The following is a 23,526-nucleotide window of genomic DNA, read 5'->3' as shown; positions in this document are numbered from 1 at the left end:
AAAAAGACATGACAATGTTGTTTCAAATACAAATGACAAAAATCAATGTGTTTTCATTAGAATTAACTAAAATGTTCCTGATTTTCCGTTTATATTACCGACGGAAGATGTACACGTAAAACCGCTCTAATCCGGCTGAAACGTCGATATATGCAATAAAAACCGAACTTCTTCCCTTTCCAATATCTTACTCAGTTTTTTAACGAGAAACAAATAGTTGATTGAAAATGAAGTGTTTAAGGTTAATTTCTAATCAATTATGAGTTTGCATCATTTTTATCGTATATTTAATGAATTAATAGCAATAAACTGAAAATTCACAAAAACGTGGAAAAACAGCAAAATATTGCCTAATTCGATGATATTTTGTTTATATAACATAAAGGAAAAAAGGATGATAAACGTCTAAATATTGCTGAATTCGATGATTATTAGTACGAAACAAAATGCAAGAAAACTTGCTTAAAATGCAATATTATGCGAAAATCTGAAATTTGAAGGCCAAGTCACATATCGTACGACTACATGAAATAGTATCGAAATATTGGTAAAAATGAATATATTTACGTAATATCAAACTATATGAAAAACGTGAAAAAGTCATTATTATACCAAATTTGAGGATTTTAACTTCGAATCATAGAGCGACGTTTCGTATTTTTTAGACCCTAGAAAAGACGTATAAAGATGTTGCTTCCAATACAAATGATAAAAATCAATGTGTTTTCATTAGAATTAACTAAAATGATCCTTTTTTCCGTTTATATTTCCGATGGAAGAAGTACACGTAAAACCGCTCAATTCCGGCTGAAACGTCGATATATGCAATAAAAACAGAACTTCTCCCCTTTCCAATATCTTACTCAGTATTTTAACGAGAAAAAATAGTTGATTGAAAATGTCGTGTTTAAGGTTAATTTCTAATGAATTATGTGTTTGCATCATTTTTATCGTATATTTAATGAATTAATTGCAATAAACTGAAAATTCACAGAAACGTAGAAAAAAGGCAAAATATTGCCTAATTCGATGATATTTTCTTTAAATCACATAAAGGAAAAGGGGATGATAAAGGTCAAAATATTGCTAAATTCGATGATTTTTAGTACAAAACAAAATGCAAGAAAACTTGCTTAAATATGCAAAATTTGCGAAATTCTGAGATATGAAGGCCAAATCACATATCGTGAGAAAACATGAAGTAGTATCGAAATATTGGTAAAAACGAATATATTTACGAAAAATCACACTACATGAATAACGTGAAAAAAGTCACTATATTACCATATTTAAGGATTTTAACTTCAAATCATGGAGCGAGGTTTCGTATTATTTAGATCCAAGAAAAGACATGACAAAGTTGTTTCAAATACAAATGATAAAAATCAATGTGTTTTCATTAGAATGAAGTATGAATTTAAATGATTAAAATCAATGTGTTTTCACTAAAATTAACTAAAATGTTCCTGATTTTCGGTTTATATTACCGATGGAAGATGTACACGTAAAACCGTTCTAATCCGGCTGCAACGTCGATATTTGCAATAAAAACAGAACTTCTCCCCTTTACAATATCTTTCTCAGTATTTTAACGAGAAACAAATAGATGATTGAAAATGAAGTATTTAAGGTTATTTTCTGATCAATTATGTGTTTGCAAAATTTTTAACGTATATATAATGAATTAATAACAATAAACTGAAAATTCACAAAAACGTGGAAAAACAGCCTAATTCGATGATATTTTGTTTAAATCTCATAAAGGAAAAGGGATGATAAAGGTCAAAATATTGCTAAATTCGATGATTTTTAGTACAAAACAAAATGCAAGAAAACTTGCTTAAAATGCAAAATTTGCGAAATTCTGAGATATGAAGGCTAAATCACATATCGTGAGAAAACATGAAGTAGTATCGAAATATTGGTAAAAACAAATATATTTACGTAAAATCACACTACATGAATAACGTGAAAAAAGTCACTATATTACCATATATGAGTATTTTAACTTCAAATCATAGAGCGAGGTTTCGTATTATTTAGATCCAAGAAAAGACATGACATTGTTGTTTAAAATTCAAATGATAAAAATCAATGTTTTTTCATTAGAATGAAGTATGAATTTAAATGATTAAAATCAAAGTGTTTTCATTAGAATTAACTAAAATGTTCCTGATTTTCCGTTTTTATTACCGATGGAAGATGTACCCGTAAAACCGCTCTAATCCGGCTGAAAGGTCGATATATGCAATAAAAACAGAACTTCCCTTTCCAATATCTTACTCAGTATTTTAACGAGAAACAAATAGTTGATTGAAAATGAAGTGTTTAAGGTTAATTTCTAATCAATTATATGTTTGCATCATTTTAATTGTATATTAAATGAATTAATAGCAATAAACTGAAAATTCACAAAAACGTGGAAAAAGAGCAAAATATTGCCTAATTAGATGATATTTTGTTTATATCACATAAAGGAAAAGGCGATGGTAAACGTCAAAATATTGCTGAATTCGATGAATTTTAGTATGAAACAAAATGCAAGAAATTTTGCTTGTGATGGAATATTATGCGAAAATCTGAGATTTGAAGGCCAAATCACAAATCGTGATACTACATGAAATAATATCGAAATATTGGTAAAAATGAATATATTTACGTAATATCAAACTACATGAAAAACGTGAAAAAGTCCTTATTATGCCAAATTTGAGGATTTTAACTTCGAATCATAAAGCGACATTTAGTATTTTTTAGATCCTAGGAAAGATTATAAAGATGTTGCTTCCAATACAAATGATAAAAATCAATGTGTTTTCAATAAACTTAACTAAAGTGTTCCTGATTTTCGGTTTATATTACCGATGGCAGATGTACACGTAAAACCGTTCTAATCCGGCTGAAACGTCGATATATGCAATAAAAACAGAACTTCTCCCCTTTTAAATATCTTACTCAGTATTTTAACAAGAAACAAATAGATGATTGGAAATGAAGTATTTAAGCATATTTTCTGATCAATTATGTGTTTGCATAATTTTTCTCGTTTATTTAATGAAATAATAACAATAAACTGATAATTCACAAAAACGTAGAAACACGGCAAAATATTGCTTTCTTCGATGATATATTGTTTAAATCACATAAAGGAAAAGGGGATGATAAAGGTCAAAATATTGCTAAATTCGATGATTTTTAGTACAAAACAAAATGCAAGGAAACGCTTAAAAATGCAAAATTTGCGAAATTTATAGGTTTGAAGGCCAAATCACATATCGTGAGAAAACATAAAGTAGTATCGAAATATTGGTAAAAACGAATATATATACGTAAAATCACACTACATGAATACGTGAAAAAGTCACTTTATTACCATATTTGAGGATTTTAACTTCAAATCATAGAGCGAGGTTTCGTATTATTAGATCCAAGAAAAGACATTTGAAAATGTTGTTTAAAATATAAATGATAAAAATTAATGTGTTCTCATTAGAATTAACTAAAATCTTCCTGATTTTTCCGTTTATATTACCGATGGAAGATGTACACGTAAAACCGCTTTAATCCGGCTGAAACTTCGATATTGCAATAAACGAACTTCTCCCTTTCCAATATCTTACTCATATTATAACGAGAAACAAATAGGTGATTGAAAATGAAGTATTTAAGGTTAATTTCTAATCAATTATGTGTTTGCATCATTTTTATCGTATATTTAATGAATTAATAGCAATAAACTGAAAATTCACATAAACGTGGAAAACAGCAAAATATTGCCTAATTCGATGATATTGTTGTTTACATCAATAAAGGAAAAGGGGATGATAAACGTCAAATATTGCTGAATTCGATGATTTTTAGTACGAAACAAAATGCAGAAAACTTGCTTAAAATGCAATATTATGCGAAATCTGAGATTTGAATGCTAAATCACATATCGTGATACTACCATGAAATAGTATCGAAATATTGGTAAAATGAATACATTTAAGTTAATATAAAACTACATGAAAAACGTGAAAACGTCATTATTATGCCAATTTGAGGATTTTAACTTCGAATCATAAAAGAAATGTTTCGTATTTTTTAGACCCTAGAAAAGACGTATAAAGATGTTGCTTCCAATACAAATGATAAAAATCAATGTGTTTTCATTAAACTAAAATGTTCCTGATTTTCGATTTATATTACCGATGGGTAGATGTACACGTAAAACCGTTCTAATCCGGCTGAAACGTCGATATATGCAATAACAACAGAACTTCTCCCCTTTTAAATATCTTAATCAGTATTTTAACGAGAAACAAATAGATGATTGAAAAATGAAGTATTTAAGCTTATTTTCTGATTAATTATGTGTTTTGCATAATTTTTCTCGAATATTTATTGAAATAATAACAATAAACTGATATTTACAAAAACGTGGGAAAAATTTCAGCAATATTTTGACATTTATCATCCCCTTTTCCTTTATGTGATATAAACAAAATATCATCGAATTAGGCCAATATTTTCTTTTTTTCCATGTTTTTGTGAATTTTCAGTTTATTGCTATTAATTCATTAAATATACGATAAAAATGATGCAAACATATAATTGATTAGAAATTAACCTTAAACACTCATTTTTCAATCAACTGTTTGTTTCTCGTTAAAATACTGAGGAAGATATTGGAAAGGGGAGAAGTTCTGTTTTTATTGCATATATCGACGTTTCAGCCGGATTAGAGCGGTTTTACGGGTACATCTTCCATTCGGTAATATAAACGGAAAACATTTTATTTAATTCTAATGAAAACACTTTGATTTTAATCATTTAAATTCATACTTCATTCTAATGAAAAAACATTGATTTTTTATCATTTGCATTTGAAAACAAACATTGTCTTGTCTTTTCTTTGATCTAATAATACGAAACCTCGCTCTATGATTTTGAAGTTAAAATCCTCAAATATGGTAATATAGTGACTTTTTTCACGTTATTCATGTAGTGTGATTTTACGTAATATATTCGTTTTTACCAATATTTTGATACTACTTTATGTTTTCTCACGATATGTGATTTGGCCTTCAAATCTCAGAATTCGCAAATTTTGCATTTTTAAGCAAGTTTTCTTGCATTTTGTTTTGTACTAAAAATCATCGAATTTAGCAATATTTTGACCTTCTTCATCCCCTTTTCCTTTATGTGATTTTAAACAAAATATGATCGAATTAGGCCGTTTTTCCACGTTTTGTGAATTTTCAGTTTATTGTTATTAATTCATTATATATACGTTAAAATTATGCAAACACATAATTGATCAGACAATAACCTTAAATACTTCATTTTAAATCATCTATTTGTTTCTCGTTAAAATACTGTGTAAGATATTTAAAAGGGGAGAAGTTCTGTTTTTTATTGTATATATCGACATTTCAGCCGGATTAGAACAGTTTGACGTGTACATCTTCCATCGGTAATATAAACCAAAAATCAGGAACATTTTAGTTAACTTTATTGAAAACACATTGATTTTTATCATTTGTATTGGAAGCAACATCTTTATACGTCTTTCTAGGGTCTAAAAATACGAAACGTCGCTTTATGATTCGAAGTTAAAATCCTCAAATTTGGCATAATAATGATTTTTCACATTTTTCATGTAATTTGATATTACATAAATATATTCATTTTTACCAATATTTCGATACTATTTCATGTAGTATCACGATATGTGACTTGGCCTTCAAATCTCAGATTTTCGCATAATGCATTTTACGCAAGTTTTCTTGCATTTTGTTTCGTACTAAAAATCATCGAATTCAGCAATATTTTGACGTTTATCATCCCCTTTTCATTTATGTGATATCAACAAAATATCATCGAATTAGGCAATATTTTGCTGTTTTTCCACGTTTTTGTGAATTTTCAGTTTATTGCTATTAATTCAGTATATATACGATAAAAATGATGCAAACACATAATTGATTAGAAATTAACCTTAAACACTTCATTTTTAATCAACTGTTTGTTTCTCGGTAAAATACTGAGGAAGATATTGGAAAGGGGAGAAGTTCTGTTTTTATTGCATATATCGCTCTAATATATATATTTATATTATGCATATAAAATTATATATATATAATTATATATAAAATTATGCATATATATATTTATATATTATGCATATAAAACCGCTCTAATCCGGCTGAAACGTCGATATATGCAATAAAAACAGAACTTCTCCCCTTTCCAATATCTTACTCAGCATTTTAACGAGAAACAAATAGTTGATTGAAAATGAAGTGTTTAAGGTTAATGTATAATCAATTATGTGTTTGCATCATTTTTATCGTATATTTAATGAATTAATAGCAATAAACTGAAAATTCACAAAAACGTGGAAAAACAGCAAAATATTGCCTAATTCGATGATATTTTGTTTATATCACATAAAGGAAAAGGGGATGATAAACGTCAAAATATTGCTGAATTCGATGATTTTTAGTACGAAACAAAATGCAAGGAAACTTGCTTAAGATGCAATAATTTGCGAAAATCTGAGATTTGAAGGCCAAATCACATATCGTGATACTACATGAAATAGTATCGAAATATTGGTAAAAATGAATATATTTACGTAATACCAAAGTACATGAAAAACGTGAAAAAGTCCTTATTATGCCAAATTTGAGGATTTTAACTTCGAATCATAAAGCGACTTTTCGTATTTTTTAGACCCTAGAAAAGACGTATAAAGATGTTGCTTCCAATACAAATGATAAAAATCAATGTGTTTTCAATAAACTTAACTAAAGTGTTCCTGATTTTCGGTTTATATTACCGATGGCAGATGTACACGTAAAACCGTTCTAATCCGGCTGAAACGTCGATATATGCAATAAAAACAGAACTTCTCCCCTTTTAAATATCTTACTCAGTATTTTAACAAGAAACAAATAGATGATTGGAAATGAAGTATTTAAGCATATTTTCTGATCAATTATGTGTTTGCATTATTTTTCTCGTTTATTTAATGAAATAATAACAATAAACTGATAATTCACAAAAACGTAGAAACACGGCAAAATATTGCTTTCTTCGATGATATATTGTTTAAATCACATAAAGGAAAAGGGGATGATAAAGGTCAAAATATTGCTAAATTCGATGATTTTTAGTACAAAACAAAATGCAAGGAAACGCTTAAAAATGCAAAATTTGCGAAATTTATAGGTTTGAAGGCCAAATCACATATCGTGAGAAAACATAAAGTAGTATCGAAATATTGGTAAAAACGAATATATATACGTAAAATCACACTACATGAATAACGTGAAAAAGTCACTTTATTACCATATTTGAGGATTTTAACTTCAAATCATAGAGCGAGGTTTCGTATTATTTAGATCCAAGAAAAGACATTTGAAAATGTTGTTTAAAATATAAATGATAAAAATTAATGTGTTCTCATTAGAATTAACTAAAATGTTCCTGATTTTCCGTTTATATTACCGATGGAAGATGTACACGTAAAACCGCTTTAATCCGGCTGAAACTTCGATATTTGCAATAAAAACAGAACTTCTCCCCTTTCCAATATCTTACTCAGTATTATAACGAGAAACAAATAGGTGATTGAAAATGAAGTATTTAAGGTTAATTTCTAATCAATTATGTGTTTGCATCATTTTTATCGTATATTTAATGAATTAATAGCAATAAACTGAAAATTCACATAAACGTGGAAAACAGCAAAATATTGCCTAATTCGATGATATTTTGTTTACATCACATAAAGGAAAAGGGGATGATAAACGTCAAAAATATTGCTGAATTCGATGATTTTTAGTACGAAACAAAATGCAAGAAAACTTGCTTAAAATGCAATATTATGCGAAAATCTGAGATTTGAATGCTAAATCACATATCGTGATACTACATGAAATAGTATCGAAATATTGGTAAAAATGAATACATTTAAGTAATATAAACTACATGAAAAACGTGAAAACGTCATTATTATGCCAAATTTGAGGATTTTAACTTCGAATCATAAAGCGACGTTTCGTATTTTTTAGACCCTAGAAAAGACGTATAAAGATGTTGCTTCCAATACAAATGATAAAAATCAATGTGTTTTCATTAAACTTAACTAAAATGTTCCTGATTTTCGGTTTATATTACCGATGGAAGACGTACACGTAAAACCGTTCTAATGCGGCTGAAACGTCGATATTTGCAATAAAAACAGAACTTCTCCCCTTTTCAATATCTTACTCAATATTTTAACGAGAAACAAATAGATGATTGAAAATGAAGTATTTAAGGTTATTTTCTGATCAATTATGTGTTTGCATAATTTTTAACGTATATATAATGTATTAATAACAATAAACTGAAAATTCACAAAAACGTGGAAAAACGGCCTAATTCGATGATATTTTGTTTAATTCACATAAAGGAAACGGGGATGAAAGAGGTCAAAATATTGCTAAATTCGATGATTTTTAGTACAAAAGAAAATGCAAGAAAACTTGCTTAAAAATGCATAATTTGCGAAATTCTGAGATATGAAGGCCAAATCACATATCGTGAGAAAACATTAACTAGTTTCGAAATATTGGTAAAAATGAATATATATACGTAAAATCACACTACATGAATAACGTGAAAAAAGTCACTATATTACCATATTTGAGGATTTTAACTTCAAATCATAGAGCGAGGTTTCGTATTATTTAGATCAAAGAAAAAGACATGACAATGTTGTTTCAAATACAAATGACAAAAATCAATGTGTTTTCATTAGAATTAACTAAAATGTTCCTGATTTTCCGTTTATATTACCGACGGAAGATGTACACGTAAAACCGCTCTAATCCGGCTGAAACGTCGATATATGCAATAAAAACCGAACTTCTTCCCTTTCCAATATCTTACTCAGTTTTTTAACGAGAAACAAATAGTTGATTGAAAATGAAGTGTTTAAGGTTAATTTCTAATCAATTATGAGTTTGCATCATTTTTATCGTATATTTAATGAATTAATAGCAATAAACTGAAAATTCACAAAAACGTGGAAAAACAGCAAAATATTGCCTAATTCGATGATATTTTGTTTATATAACATAAAGGAAAAAAGGATGATAAACGTCTAAATATTGCTGAATTCGATGATTATTAGTACGAAACAAAATGCAAGAAAACTTGCTTAAAATGCAATATTATGCGAAAATCTGAAATTTGAAGGCCAAGTCACATATCGTACGACTACATGAAATAGTATCGAAATATTGGTAAAAATGAATATATTTACGTAATATCAAACTATATGAAAAACGTGAAAAAGTCATTATTATACCAAATTTGAGGATTTTAACTTCGAATCATAGAGCGACGTTTCGTATTTTTTAGACCCTAGAAAAGACGTATAAAGATGTTGCTTCCAATACAAATGATAAAAATCAATGTGTTTTCATTAGAATTAACTAAAATGATCCTTTTTTCCGTTTATATTTCCGATGGAAGAAGTACACGTAAAACCGCTCAATTCCGGCTGAAACGTCGATATATGCAATAAAAACAGAACTTCTCCCCTTTCCAATATCTTACTCAGTATTTTAACGAGAAAAAATAGTTGATTGAAAATGTCGTGTTTAAGGTTAATTTCTAATGAATTATGTGTTTGCATCATTTTTATCGTATATTTAATGAATTAATTGCAATAAACTGAAAATTCACAGAAACGTAGAAAAAAGGCAAAATATTGCCTAATTCGATGATATTTTCTTTAAATCACATAAAGGAAAAGGGGATGATAAAGGTCAAAATATTGCTAAATTCGATGATTTTTAGTACAAAACAAAATGCAAGAAAACTTGCTTAAATATGCAAAATTTGCGAAATTCTGAGATATGAAGGCCAAATCACATATCGTGAGAAAACATGAAGTAGTATCGAAATATTGGTAAAAACGAATATATTTACGAAAAATCACACTACATGAATAACGTGAAAAAAGTCACTATATTACCATATTTAAGGATTTTAACTTCAAATCATGGAGCGAGGTTTCGTATTATTTAGATCCAAGAAAAGACATGACAAAGTTGTTTCAAATACAAATGATAAAAATCAATGTGTTTTCATTAGAATGAAGTATGAATTTAAATGATTAAAATCAATGTGTTTTCACTAAAATTAACTAAAATGTTCCTGATTTTCGGTTTATATTACCGATGGAAGATGTACACGTAAAACCGTTCTAATCCGGCTGCAACGTCGATATTTGCAATAAAAACAGAACTTCTCCCCTTTACAATATCTTTCTCAGTATTTTAACGAGAAACAAATAGATGATTGAAAATGAAGTATTTAAGGTTATTTTCTGATCAATTATGTGTTTGCAAAATTTTTAACGTATATATAATGAATTAATAACAATAAACTGAAAATTCACAAAAACGTGGAAAAACAGCCTAATTCGATGATATTTTGTTTAAATCTCATAAAGGAAAAGGGATGATAAAGGTCAAAATATTGCTAAATTCGATGATTTTTAGTACAAAACAAAATGCAAGAAAACTTGCTTAAAATGCAAAATTTGCGAAATTCTGAGATATGAAGGCTAAATCACATATCGTGAGAAAACATGAAGTAGTATCGAAATATTGGTAAAAACAAATATATTTACGTAAAATCACACTACATGAATAACGTGAAAAAAGTCACTATATTACCATATATGAGTATTTTAACTTCAAATCATAGAGCGAGGTTTCGTATTATTTAGATCCAAGAAAAGACATGACATTGTTGTTTAAAATTCAAATGATAAAAATCAATGTTTTTTCATTAGAATGAAGTATGAATTTAAATGATTAAAATCAAAGTGTTTTCATTAGAATTAACTAAAATGTTCCTGATTTTCCGTTTTTATTACCGATGGAAGATGTACCCGTAAAACCGCTCTAATCCGGCTGAAAGGTCGATATATGCAATAAAAACAGAACTTCCCTTTCCAATATCTTACTCAGTATTTTAACGAGAAACAAATAGTTGATTGAAAATGAAGTGTTTAAGGTTAATTTCTAATCAATTATATGTTTGCATCATTTTAATTGTATATTAAATGAATTAATAGCAATAAACTGAAAATTCACAAAAACGTGGAAAAAGAGCAAAATATTGCCTAATTAGATGATATTTTGTTTATATCACATAAAGGAAAAGGCGATGGTAAACGTCAAAATATTGCTGAATTCGATGAATTTTAGTATGAAACAAAATGCAAGAAATTTTGCTTGTGATGGAATATTATGCGAAAATCTGAGATTTGAAGGCCAAATCACAAATCGTGATACTACATGAAATAATATCGAAATATTGGTAAAAATGAATATATTTACGTAATATCAAACTACATGAAAAACGTGAAAAAGTCCTTATTATGCCAAATTTGAGGATTTTAACTTCGAATCATAAAGCGACATTTAGTATTTTTTAGATCCTAGGAAAGATTATAAAGATGTTGCTTCCAATACAAATGATAAAAATCAATGTGTTTTCAATAAACTTAACTAAAGTGTTCCTGATTTTCGGTTTATATTACCGATGGCAGATGTACACGTAAAACCGTTCTAATCCGGCTGAAACGTCGATATATGCAATAAAAACAGAACTTCTCCCCTTTTAAATATCTTACTCAGTATTTTAACAAGAAACAAATAGATGATTGGAAATGAAGTATTTAAGCATATTTTCTGATCAATTATGTGTTTGCATAATTTTTCTCGTTTATTTAATGAAATAATAACAATAAACTGATAATTCACAAAAACGTAGAAACACGGCAAAATATTGCTTTCTTCGATGATATATTGTTTAAATCACATAAAGGAAAAGGGGATGATAAAGGTCAAAATATTGCTAAATTCGATGATTTTTAGTACAAAACAAAATGCAAGGAAACGCTTAAAAATGCAAAATTTGCGAAATTTATAGGTTTGAAGGCCAAATCACATATCGTGAGAAAACATAAAGTAGTATCGAAATATTGGTAAAAACGAATATATATACGTAAAATCACACTACATGAATAACGTGAAAAAGTCACTTTATTACCATATTTGAGGATTTTAACTTCAAATCATAGAGCGAGGTTTCGTATTATTTAGATCCAAGAAAAGACATTTGAAAATGTTGTTTAAAATATAAATGATAAAAATTAATGTGTTCTCATTAGAATTAACTAAAATGTTCCTGATTTTCCGTTTATATTACCGATGGAAGATGTACACGTAAAACCGCTTTAATCCGGCTGAAACTTCGATATTTGCAATAAAAACAGAACTTCTCCCCTTTCCAATATCTTACTCAGTATTATAACGAGAAACAAATAGGTGATTGAAAATGAAGTATTTAAGGTTAATTTCTAATCAATTATGTGTTTGCATCATTTTTATCGTATATTTAATGAATTAATAGCAATAAACTGAAAATTCACATAAACGTGGAAAACAGCAAAATATTGCCTAATTCGATGATATTTTGTTTACATCACATAAAGGAAAAGGGGATGATAAACGTCAAAATATTGCTGAATTCGATGATTTTTAGTACGAAACAAAATGCAAGAAAACTTGCTTAAAATGCAATATTATGCGAAAATCTGAGATTTGAATGCTAAATCACATATCGTGATACTACATGAAATAGTATCGAAATATTGGTAAAAATGAATACATTTAAGTAATATAAAACTACATGAAAAACGTGAAAACGTCATTATTATGCCAAATTTGAGGATTTTAACTTCGAATCATAAAGAAATGTTTCGTATTTTTTAGACCCTAGAAAAGACGTATAAAGATGTTGCTTCCAATACAAATGATAAAAATCAATGTGTTTTCATTAAACTAAAATGTTCCTGATTTTCGATTTATATTACCGATGGTAGATGTACACGTAAAACCGTTCTAATCCGGCTGAAACGTCGATATATGCAATAACAACAGAACTTCTCCCCTTTTAAATATCTTAATCAGTATTTTAACGAGAAACAAATAGATGATTGAAAATGAAGTATTTAAGCTTATTTTCTGATTAATTATGTGTTTGCATAATTTTTCTCGAATATTTATTGAAATAATAACAATAAACTGATAATTTACAAAAACGTGGAAAAATTTCAGCAATATTTTGACATTTATCATCCCCTTTTCCTTTATGTGATATAAACAAAATATCATCGAATTAGGCAATATTTTTCTTTTTTCCATGTTTTTGTGAATTTTCAGTTTATTGCTATTAATTCATTAAATATACGATAAAAATGATGCAAACATATAATTGATTAGAAATTAACCTTAAACACTTCATTTTCAATCAACTGTTTGTTTCTCGTTAAAATACTGAGGAAGATATTGGAAAGGGGAGAAGTTCTGTTTTTATTGCATATATCGACGTTTCAGCCGGATTAGAGCGGTTTTACGGGTACATCTTCCATCGGTAATATAAACGGAAAACATTTTATTTAATTCTAATGAAAACACTTTGATTTTAATCATTTAAATTCATACTTCATTCTAATGAAAAAACATTGATTTTTATCATTTGCATTTGAAACAACATTGTCTTGTCTTTTCTTTGATCTAAATAATACGAAACCTCGCTCTATGATTTGAAGTTAAAATCCTCAAATATGGTAATATAGTGACTTTTTTCACGTTATTCATGTAGTGTGATTTTACGTATATATATTCGTTTTTACCAATATTTTGATACTACTTTATGTTTTCTCACGATATGTGATTTGGCCTTCAAATCTCAGAATTTCGCAAATTTTGCATTTTTAAGCAAGTTTTCTTGCATTTTGTTTTGTACTAAAAATCATCGAATTTAGCAATATTTTGACCTTTATCATCCCCTTTTCCTTTATGTGATTTAAACAAAATATGATCGAATTAGGCCGTTTTTCCACGTTTTTGTGAATTTTCAGTTTATTGTTATTAATTCATTATATATACGTTAAAATTATGCAAACACATAATTGATCAGAAAATAACCTTAAATACTTCATTTTAAATCATCTATTTGTTTCTCGTTAAAATACTGTGTAAGATATTTAAAAGGGGAGAAGTTCTGTTTTTATTGTATATATCGACATTTCAGCCGGATTAGAACAGTTTGACGTGTACATCTTCCATCGGTAATATAAACCAAAAATCAGGAACATTTTAGTTAACTTTATTGAAAACACATTGATTTTTATCATTTGTATTGGAAGCAACATCTTTATACGTCTTTTCTAGGGTCTAAAAAATACGAAACGTCGCTTTATGATTCGAAGTTAAAATCCTCAAATTTGGCATAATAATGATTTTTCACATTTTTCATGTAATTTGATATTACATAAATATATTCATTTTTACCAATATTTCGATACTATTTCATGTAGTATCACGATATGTGACTTGGCCTTCCAATCTCAGATTTTCGCATAATGCATTTTACGCAAGTTTTCTTGCATTTTGTTTCGTACTAAAAATCATCGAATTCAGCAATATTTTGACGTTTATCATCCCCTTTTCATTTATGTGATATCAACAAAATATCATCGAATTAGGCAATATTTTGCTGTTTTTCCACGTTTTTGTGAATTTTCAGTTTATTGCTATTAATTCAGTATATATACGATAAAAATGATGCAAACACATAATTGATTAGAAATTAACCTTAAACACTTCATTTTTAATCAACTGTTTGTTTCTCGGTAAAATACTGAGGAAGATATTGGAAAGGGGAGAAGTTCTGTTTTTATTGCATATATCGCTCTAATATATATATTTATATTATGCATATAAAATTATATATATATAATTATATATAAAATTATGCATATATATATTTATATATTATGCATATAAAACCGCTCTAATCCGGCTGAAACGTCGATATATGCAATAAAAACAGAACTTCTCCCCTTTCCAATATCTTACTCAGCATTTTAACGAGAAACAAATAGTTGATTGAAAATGAAGTGTTTAAGGTTAATGTATAATCAATTATGTGTTTGCATCATTTTTATCGTATATTTAATGAATTAATAGCAATAAACTGAAAATTCACAAAAACGTGGAAAAACAGCAAAATATTGCCTAATTCGATGATATTTTGTTTATATCACATAAAGGAAAAGGGGATGATAAACGTCAAAATATTGCTGAATTCGATGATTTTTAGTACGAAACAAAATGCAAGGAAACTTGCTTAAGATGCAATAATTTGCGAAAATCTGAGATTTGAAGGCCAAATCACATATCGTGATACTACATGAAATAGTATCGAAATATTGGTAAAAATGAATATATTTACGTAATACCAAAGTACATGAAAAACGTGAAAAAGTCCTTATTATGCCAAATTTGAGGATTTTAACTTCGAATCATAAAGCGACTTTTCGTATTTTTTAGACCCTAGAAAAGACGTATAAAGATGTTGCTTCCAATACAAATGATAAAAATCAATGTGTTTTCAATAAACTTAACTAAAGTGTTCCTGATTTTCGGTTTATATTACCGATGGCAGATGTACACGTAAAACCGTTCTAATCCGGCTGAAACGTCGATATATGCAATAAAAACAGAACTTCTCCCCTTTTAAATATCTTACTCAGTATTTTAACAAGAAACAAATAGATGATTGGAAATGAAGTATTTAAGCATATTTTCTGATCAATTATGTGTTTGCATTATTTTTCTCGTTTATTTAATGAAATAATAACAATAAACTGATAATTCACAAAAACGTAGAAACACGGCAAAATATTGCTTTCTTCGATGATATATTGTTTAAATCACATAAAGGAAAAGGGGATGATAAAGGTCAAAATATTGCTAAATTCGATGATTTTTAGTACAAAACAAAATGCAAGGAAACGCTTAAAAATGCAAAATTTGCGAAATTTATAGGTTTGAAGGCCAAATCACATATCGTGAGAAAACATAAAGTAGTATCGAAATATTGGTAAAAACGAATATATATACGTAAAATCACACTACATGAATAACGTGAAAAAGTCACTTTATTACCATATTTGAGGATTTTAACTTCAAATCATAGAGCGAGGTTTCGTATTATTTAGATCCAAGAAAAGACATTTGAAAATGTTGTTTAAAATATAAATGATAAAAATTAATGTGTTCTCATTAGAATTAACTAAAATGTTCCTGATTTTCCGTTTATATTACCGATGGAAGATGTACACGTAAAACCGCTTTAATCCGGCTGAAACTTCGATATTTGCAATAAAAACAGAACTTCTCCCCTTTCCAATATCTTACTCAGTATTATAACGAGAAACAAATAGGTGATTGAAAATGAAGTATTTAAGGTTAATTTCTAATCAATTATGTGTTTGCATCATTTTTATCGTATATTTAATGAATTAATAGCAATAAACTGAAAATTCACATAAACGTGGAAAACAGCAAAATATTGCCTAATTCGATGATATTTTGTTTACATCACATAAAGGAAAAGGGGATGATAAACGTCAAAAATATTGCTGAATTCGATGATTTTTAGTACGAAACAAAATGCAAGAAAACTTGCTTAAAATGCAATATTATGCGAAAATCTGAGATTTGAATGCTAAATCACATATCGTGATACTACATGAAATAGTATCGAAATATTGGTAAAAATGAATACATTTAAGTAATATAAAACTACATGAAAAACGTGAAAACGTCATTATTATGCCAAATTTGAGGATTTTAACTTCGAATCATAAAGCGACGTTTCGTATTTTTTAGACCCTAGAAAAGACGTATAAAGATGTTGCTTCCAATACAAATGATAAAAATCAATGTGTTTTCATTAAACTTAACTAAAATGTTCCTGATTTTCGGTTTATATTACCGATGGAAGACGTACACGTAAAACCGTTCTAATGCGGCTGAAACGTCGATATTTGCAATAAAAACAGAACTTCTCCCCTTTTCAATATCTTACTCAATATTTTAACGAGAAACAAATAGATGATTGAAAATGAAGTATTTAAGGTTATTTTCTGATCAATTATGTGTTTGCATAATTTTTAACGTATATATAATGTATTAATAACAATAAACTGAAAATTCACAAAAACGTGGAAAAACGGCCTAATTCGATGATATTTTGTTTAATTCACATAAAGGAAACGGGGATGAAAGAGGTCAAAATATTGCTAAATTCGATGATTTTTAGTACAAAAGAAAATGCAAGAAAACTTGCTTAAAAATGCATAATTTGCGAAATTCTGAGATATGAAGGCCAAATCACATATCGTGAGAAAACATTAACTAGTTTCGAAATATTGGTAAAAATGAATATATATACGTAAAATCACACTACATGAATAACGTGAAAAAAGTCACTATATTACCATATTTGAGGATTTTAACTTCAAATCATAGAGCGAGGTTTCGTATTATTTAGATCAAAGAAAAAGACATGACAATGTTGTTTCAAATACAAATGACAAAAATCAATGTGTTTTCATTAGAATTAACTAAAATGTTCCTGATTTTCCGTTTATATTACCGACGGAAGATGTACACGTAAAACCGCTCTAATCCGGCTGAAACGTCGATATATGCAATAAAAACCGAACTTCTTCCCTTTCCAATATCTTACTCAGTTTTTTAACGAGAAACAAATAGTTGATTGAAAATGAAGTGTTTAAGGTTAATTTCTAATCAATTATGAGTTTGCATCATTTTTATCGTATATTTAATGAATTAATAGCAATAAACTGAAAATTCACAAAAACGTGGAAAAACAGCAAAATATTGCCTAATTCGATGATATTTTGTTTATATAACATAAAGGAAAAAAGGATGATCAACGTCTAAATATTGCTGAATTCGATGATTATTAGTACGAAACAAAATGCAAGAAAACTTGCTTAAAATGCAATATTATGCGAAAATCTGAAATTTGAAGGCCAAGTCACATATCGTACGACTACATGAAATAGTATCGAAATATTGGTAAAAATGAATATATTTACGTAATATCAAACTATATGAAAAACGTGAAAAAGTCATTATTATACCAAATTTGAGGATTTTAACTTCGAATCATAGAGCGACGTTTCGTATTTTTTAGACCCTAGAAAAGACGTATAAAGATGTTGCTTCCAATACAAATGATAAAAATCAATGTGTTTTCATTAGAATTAACTAAAATGATCCTTTTTTCCGTTTATATTTCCGATGGAAGAAGTACACGTAAAACCGCTCAATTCCGGCTGAAACGTCGATATATGCAATAAAAACAGAACTTCTCCCCTTTCCAATATCTTACTCAGTATTTTAACGAGAAAAAATAGTTGATTGAAAATGTCGTGTTTAAGGTTAATTTCTAATGAATTATGTGTTTGCATCATTTTTATCGTATATTTAATGAATTAATTGCAATAAACTGAAAATTCACAGAAACGTAGAAAAAAGGCAAAATATTGCCTAATTCGATGATATTTTCTTTAAATCACATAAAGGAAAAGGGGATGATAAAGGTCAAAATATTGCTAAATTCGATGATTTTTAGTACAAAACAAAATGCAAGAAAACTTGCTTAAATATGCAAAATTTGCGAAATTCTGAGATATGAAGGCCAAATCACATATCGTGAGAAAACATGAAGTAGTATCGAAATATTGGTAAAAACGAATATATTTACGAAAAATCACACTACATGAATAACGTGAAAAAAGTCACTATATTACCATATTTAAGGATTTTAACTTCAAATCATGGAGCGAGGTTTCGTATTATTTAGATCCAAGAAAAGACATGACAAAGTTGTTTCAAATACAAATGATAAAAATCAATGTGTTTTCATTAGAATGAAGTATGAATTTAAATGATTAAAATCAATGTGTTTTCACTAAAATTAACTAAAATGTTCCTGATTTTCGGTTTATATTACCGATGGAAGATGTACACGTAAAACCGTTCTAATCCGGCTGCAACGTCGATATTTGCAATAAAAACAGAACTTCTCCCCTTTACAATATCTTTCTCAGTATTTTAACGAGAAACAAATAGATGATTGAAAATGAAGTATTTAAGGTTATTTTCTGATCAATTATGTGTTTGCAAAATTTTTAACGTATATATAATGAATTAATAACAATAAACTGAAAATTCACAAAAACGTGGAAAAACAGCCTAATTCGATGATATTTTGTTTAAATCTCATAAAGGAAAAGGGATGATAAAGGTCAAAATATTGCTAAATTCGATGATTTTTAGTACAAAACAAAATGCAAGAAAACTTGCTTAAAATGCAAAATTTGCGAAATTCTGAGATATGAAGGCTAAATCACATATCGTGAGAAAACATGAAGTAGTATCGAAATATTGGTAAAAACAAATATATTTACGTAAAATCACACTACATGAATAACGTGAAAAAAGTCACTATATTACCATATATGAGTATTTTAACTTCAAATCATAGAGCGAGGTTTCGTATTATTTAGATCCAAGAAAAGACATGACATTGTTGTTTAAAATTCAAATGATAAAAATCAATGTTTTTTCATTAGAATGAAGTATGAATTTAAATGATTAAAATCAAAGTGTTTTCATTAGAATTAACTAAAATGTTCCTGATTTTCCGTTTTTATTACCGATGGAAGATGTACCCGTAAAACCGCTCTAATCCGGCTGAAAGGTCGATATATGCAATAAAAACAGAACTTCCCTTTCCAATATCTTACTCAGTATTTTAACGAGAAACAAATAGTTGATTGAAAATGAAGTGTTTAAGGTTAATTTCTAATCAATTATATGTTTGCATCATTTTAATTGTATATTAAATGAATTAATAGCAATAAACTGAAAATTCACAAAAACGTGGAAAAAGAGCAAAATATTGCCTAATTAGATGATATTTTGTTTATATCACATAAAGGAAAAGGCGATGGTAAACGTCAAAATATTGCTGAATTCGATGAATTTTAGTATGAAACAAAATGCAAGAAATTTTGCTTGTGATGGAATATTATGCGAAAATCTGAGATTTGAAGGCCAAATCACAAATCGTGATACTACATGAAATAATATCGAAATATTGGTAAAAATGAATATATTTACGTAATATCAAACTACATGAAAAACGTGAAAAAGTCCTTATTATGCCAAATTTGAGGATTTTAACTTCGAATCATAAAGCGACATTTAGTATTTTTTAGATCCTAGGAAAGATTATAAAGATGTTGCTTCCAATACAAATGATAAAAATCAATGTGTTTTCAATAAACTTAACTAAAGTGTTCCTGATTTTCGGTTTATATTACCGATGGCAGATGTACACGTAAAACCGTTCTAATCCGGCTGAAACGTCGATATATGCAATAAAAACAGAACTTCTCCCCTTTTAAATATCTTACTCAGTATTTTAACAAGAAACAAATAGATGATTGGAAATGAAGTATTTAAGCATATTTTCTGATCAATTATGTGTTTGCATAATTTTTCTCGTTTATTTAATGAAATAATAACAATAAACTGATAATTCACAAAAACGTAGAAACACGGCAAAATATTGCTTTCTTCGATGATATATTGTTTAAATCACATAAAGGAAAAGGGGATGATAAAGGTCAAAATATTGCTAAATTCGATGATTTTTAGTACAAAACAAAATGCAAGGAAACGCTTAAAAATGCAAAATTTGCGAAATTTATAGGTTTGAAGGCCAAATCACATATCGTGAGAAAACATAAAGTAGTATCGAAATATTGGTAAAAACGAATATATATACGTAAAATCACACTACATGAATAACGTGAAAAAGTCACTTTATTACCATATTTGAGGATTTTAACTTCAAATCATAGAGCGAGGTTTCGTATTATTTAGATCCAAGAAAAGACATTTGAAAATGTTGTTTAAAATATAAATGATAAAAATTAATGTGTTCTCATTAGAATTAACTAAAATGTTCCTGATTTTCCGTTTATATTACCGATGGAAGATGTACACGTAAAACCGCTTTAATCCGGCTGAAACTTCGATATTTGCAATAAAAACAGAACTTCTCCCCTTTCCAATATCTTACTCAGTATTATAACGAGAAACAAATAGGTGATTGAAAATGAAGTATTTAAGGTTAATTTCTAATCAATTATGTGTTTGCATCATTTTTATCGTATATTTAATGAATTAATAGCAATAAACTGAAAATTCACATAAACGTGGAAAACAGCAAAATATTGCCTAATTCGATGATATTTTGTTTACATCACATAAAGGAAAAGGGGATGATAAACGTCAAAATATTGCTGAATTCGATGATTTTTAGTACGAAACAAAATGCAAGAAAACTTGCTTAAAATGCAATATTATGCGAAAATCTGAGATTTGAATGCTAAATCACATATCGTGATACTACATGAAATAGTATCGAAATATTGGTAAAAATGAATACATTTAAGTAATATAAAACTACATGAAAAACGTGAAAACGTCATTATTATGCCAAATTTGAGGATTTTAACTTCGAATCATAAAGAAATGTTTCGTATTTTTTAGACCCTAGAAAAGACGTATAAAGATGTTGCTTCCAATACAAATGATAAAAATCAATGTGTTTTCATTAAACTAAAATGTTCCTGATTTTCGATTTATATTACCGATGGTAGATGTACACGTAAAACCGTTCTAATCCGGCTGAAACGTCGATATATGCAATAACAACAGAACTTCTCCCCTTTTAAATATCTTAATCAGTATTTTAACGAGAAACAAATAGATGATTGAAAATGAAGTATTTAAGCTTATTTTCTGATTAATTATGTGTTTGCATAATTTTTCTCGAATATTTATTGAAATAATAACAATAAACTGATAATTTACAAAAACGTGGAAAAATTTCAGCAATATTTTGACATTTATCATCCCCTTTTCCTTTATGTGATATAAACAAAATATCATCGAATTAGGCAATATTTTTCTTTTTTCCATGTTTTTGTGAATTTTCAGTTTATTGCTATTAATTCATTAAATATACGATAAAAATGATGCAAACATATAATTGATTAGAAATTAACCTTAAACACTTCATTTTCAATCAACTGTTTGTTTCTCGTTAAAATACTGAGGAAGATATTGGAAAGGGGAGAAGTTCTGTTTTTATTGCATATATCGACGTTTCAGCCGGATTAGAGCGGTTTTACGGGTACATCTTCCATCGGTAATATAAACGGAAAACATTTTATTTAATTCTAATGAAAACACTTTGATTTTAATCATTTAAATTCATACTTCATTCTAATGAAAAAACATTGATTTTTATCATTTGCATTTGAAACAACATTGTCTTGTCTTTTCTTTGATCTAAATAATACGAAACCTCGCTCTATGATTTGAAGTTAAAATCCTCAAATATGGTAATATAGTGACTTTTTTCACGTTATTCATGTAGTGTGATTTTACGTATATATATTCGTTTTTACCAATATTTTGATACTACTTTATGTTTTCTCACGATATGTGATTTGGCCTTCAAATCTCAGAATTTCGCAAATTTTGCATTTTTAAGCAAGTTTTCTTGCATTTTGTTTTGTACTAAAAATCATCGAATTTAGCAATATTTTGACCTTTATCATCCCCTTTTCCTTTATGTGATTTAAACAAAATATGATCGAATTAGGCCGTTTTTCCACGTTTTTGTGAATTTTCAGTTTATTGTTATTAATTCATTATATATACGTTAAAATTATGCAAACACATAATTGATCAGAAAATAACCTTAAATACTTCATTTTAAATCATCTATTTGTTTCTCGTTAAAATACTGTGTAAGATATTTAAAAGGGGAGAAGTTCTGTTTTTATTGTATATATCGACATTTCAGCCGGATTAGAACAGTTTGACGTGTACATCTTCCATCGGTAATATAAACCAAAAATCAGGAACATTTTAGTTAACTTTATTGAAAACACATTGATTTTTATCATTTGTATTGGAAGCAACATCTTTATACGTCTTTTCTAGGGTCTAAAAAATACGAAACGTCGCTTTATGATTCGAAGTTAAAATCCTCAAATTTGGCATAATAATGATTTTTCACATTTTTCATGTAATTTGATATTACATAAATATATTCATTTTTACCAATATTTCGATACTATTTCATGTAGTATCACGATATGTGACTTGGCCTTCCAATCTCAGATTTTCGCATAATGCATTTTACGCAAGTTTTCTTGCATTTTGTTTCGTACTAAAAATCATCGAATTCAGCAATATTTTGACGTTTATCATCCCCTTTTCATTTATGTGATATCAACAAAATATCATCGAATTAGGCAATATTTTGCTGTTTTTCCACGTTTTTGTGAATTTTCAGTTTATTGCTATTAATTCAGTATATATACGATAAAAATGATGCAAACACATAATTGATTAGAAATTAACCTTAAACACTTCATTTTTAATCAACTGTTTGTTTCTCGGTAAAATACTGAGGAAGATATTGGAAAGG

Source organism: Procambarus clarkii, chromosome 64, assembly GCF_040958095.1.
Source record: "Procambarus clarkii isolate CNS0578487 chromosome 64, FALCON_Pclarkii_2.0, whole genome shotgun sequence".
NCBI classification, from domain to species: Eukaryota; Metazoa; Arthropoda; class Malacostraca; order Decapoda; family Cambaridae; genus Procambarus; species Procambarus clarkii.
This window is presented reverse-complemented; position numbering follows the sequence as displayed.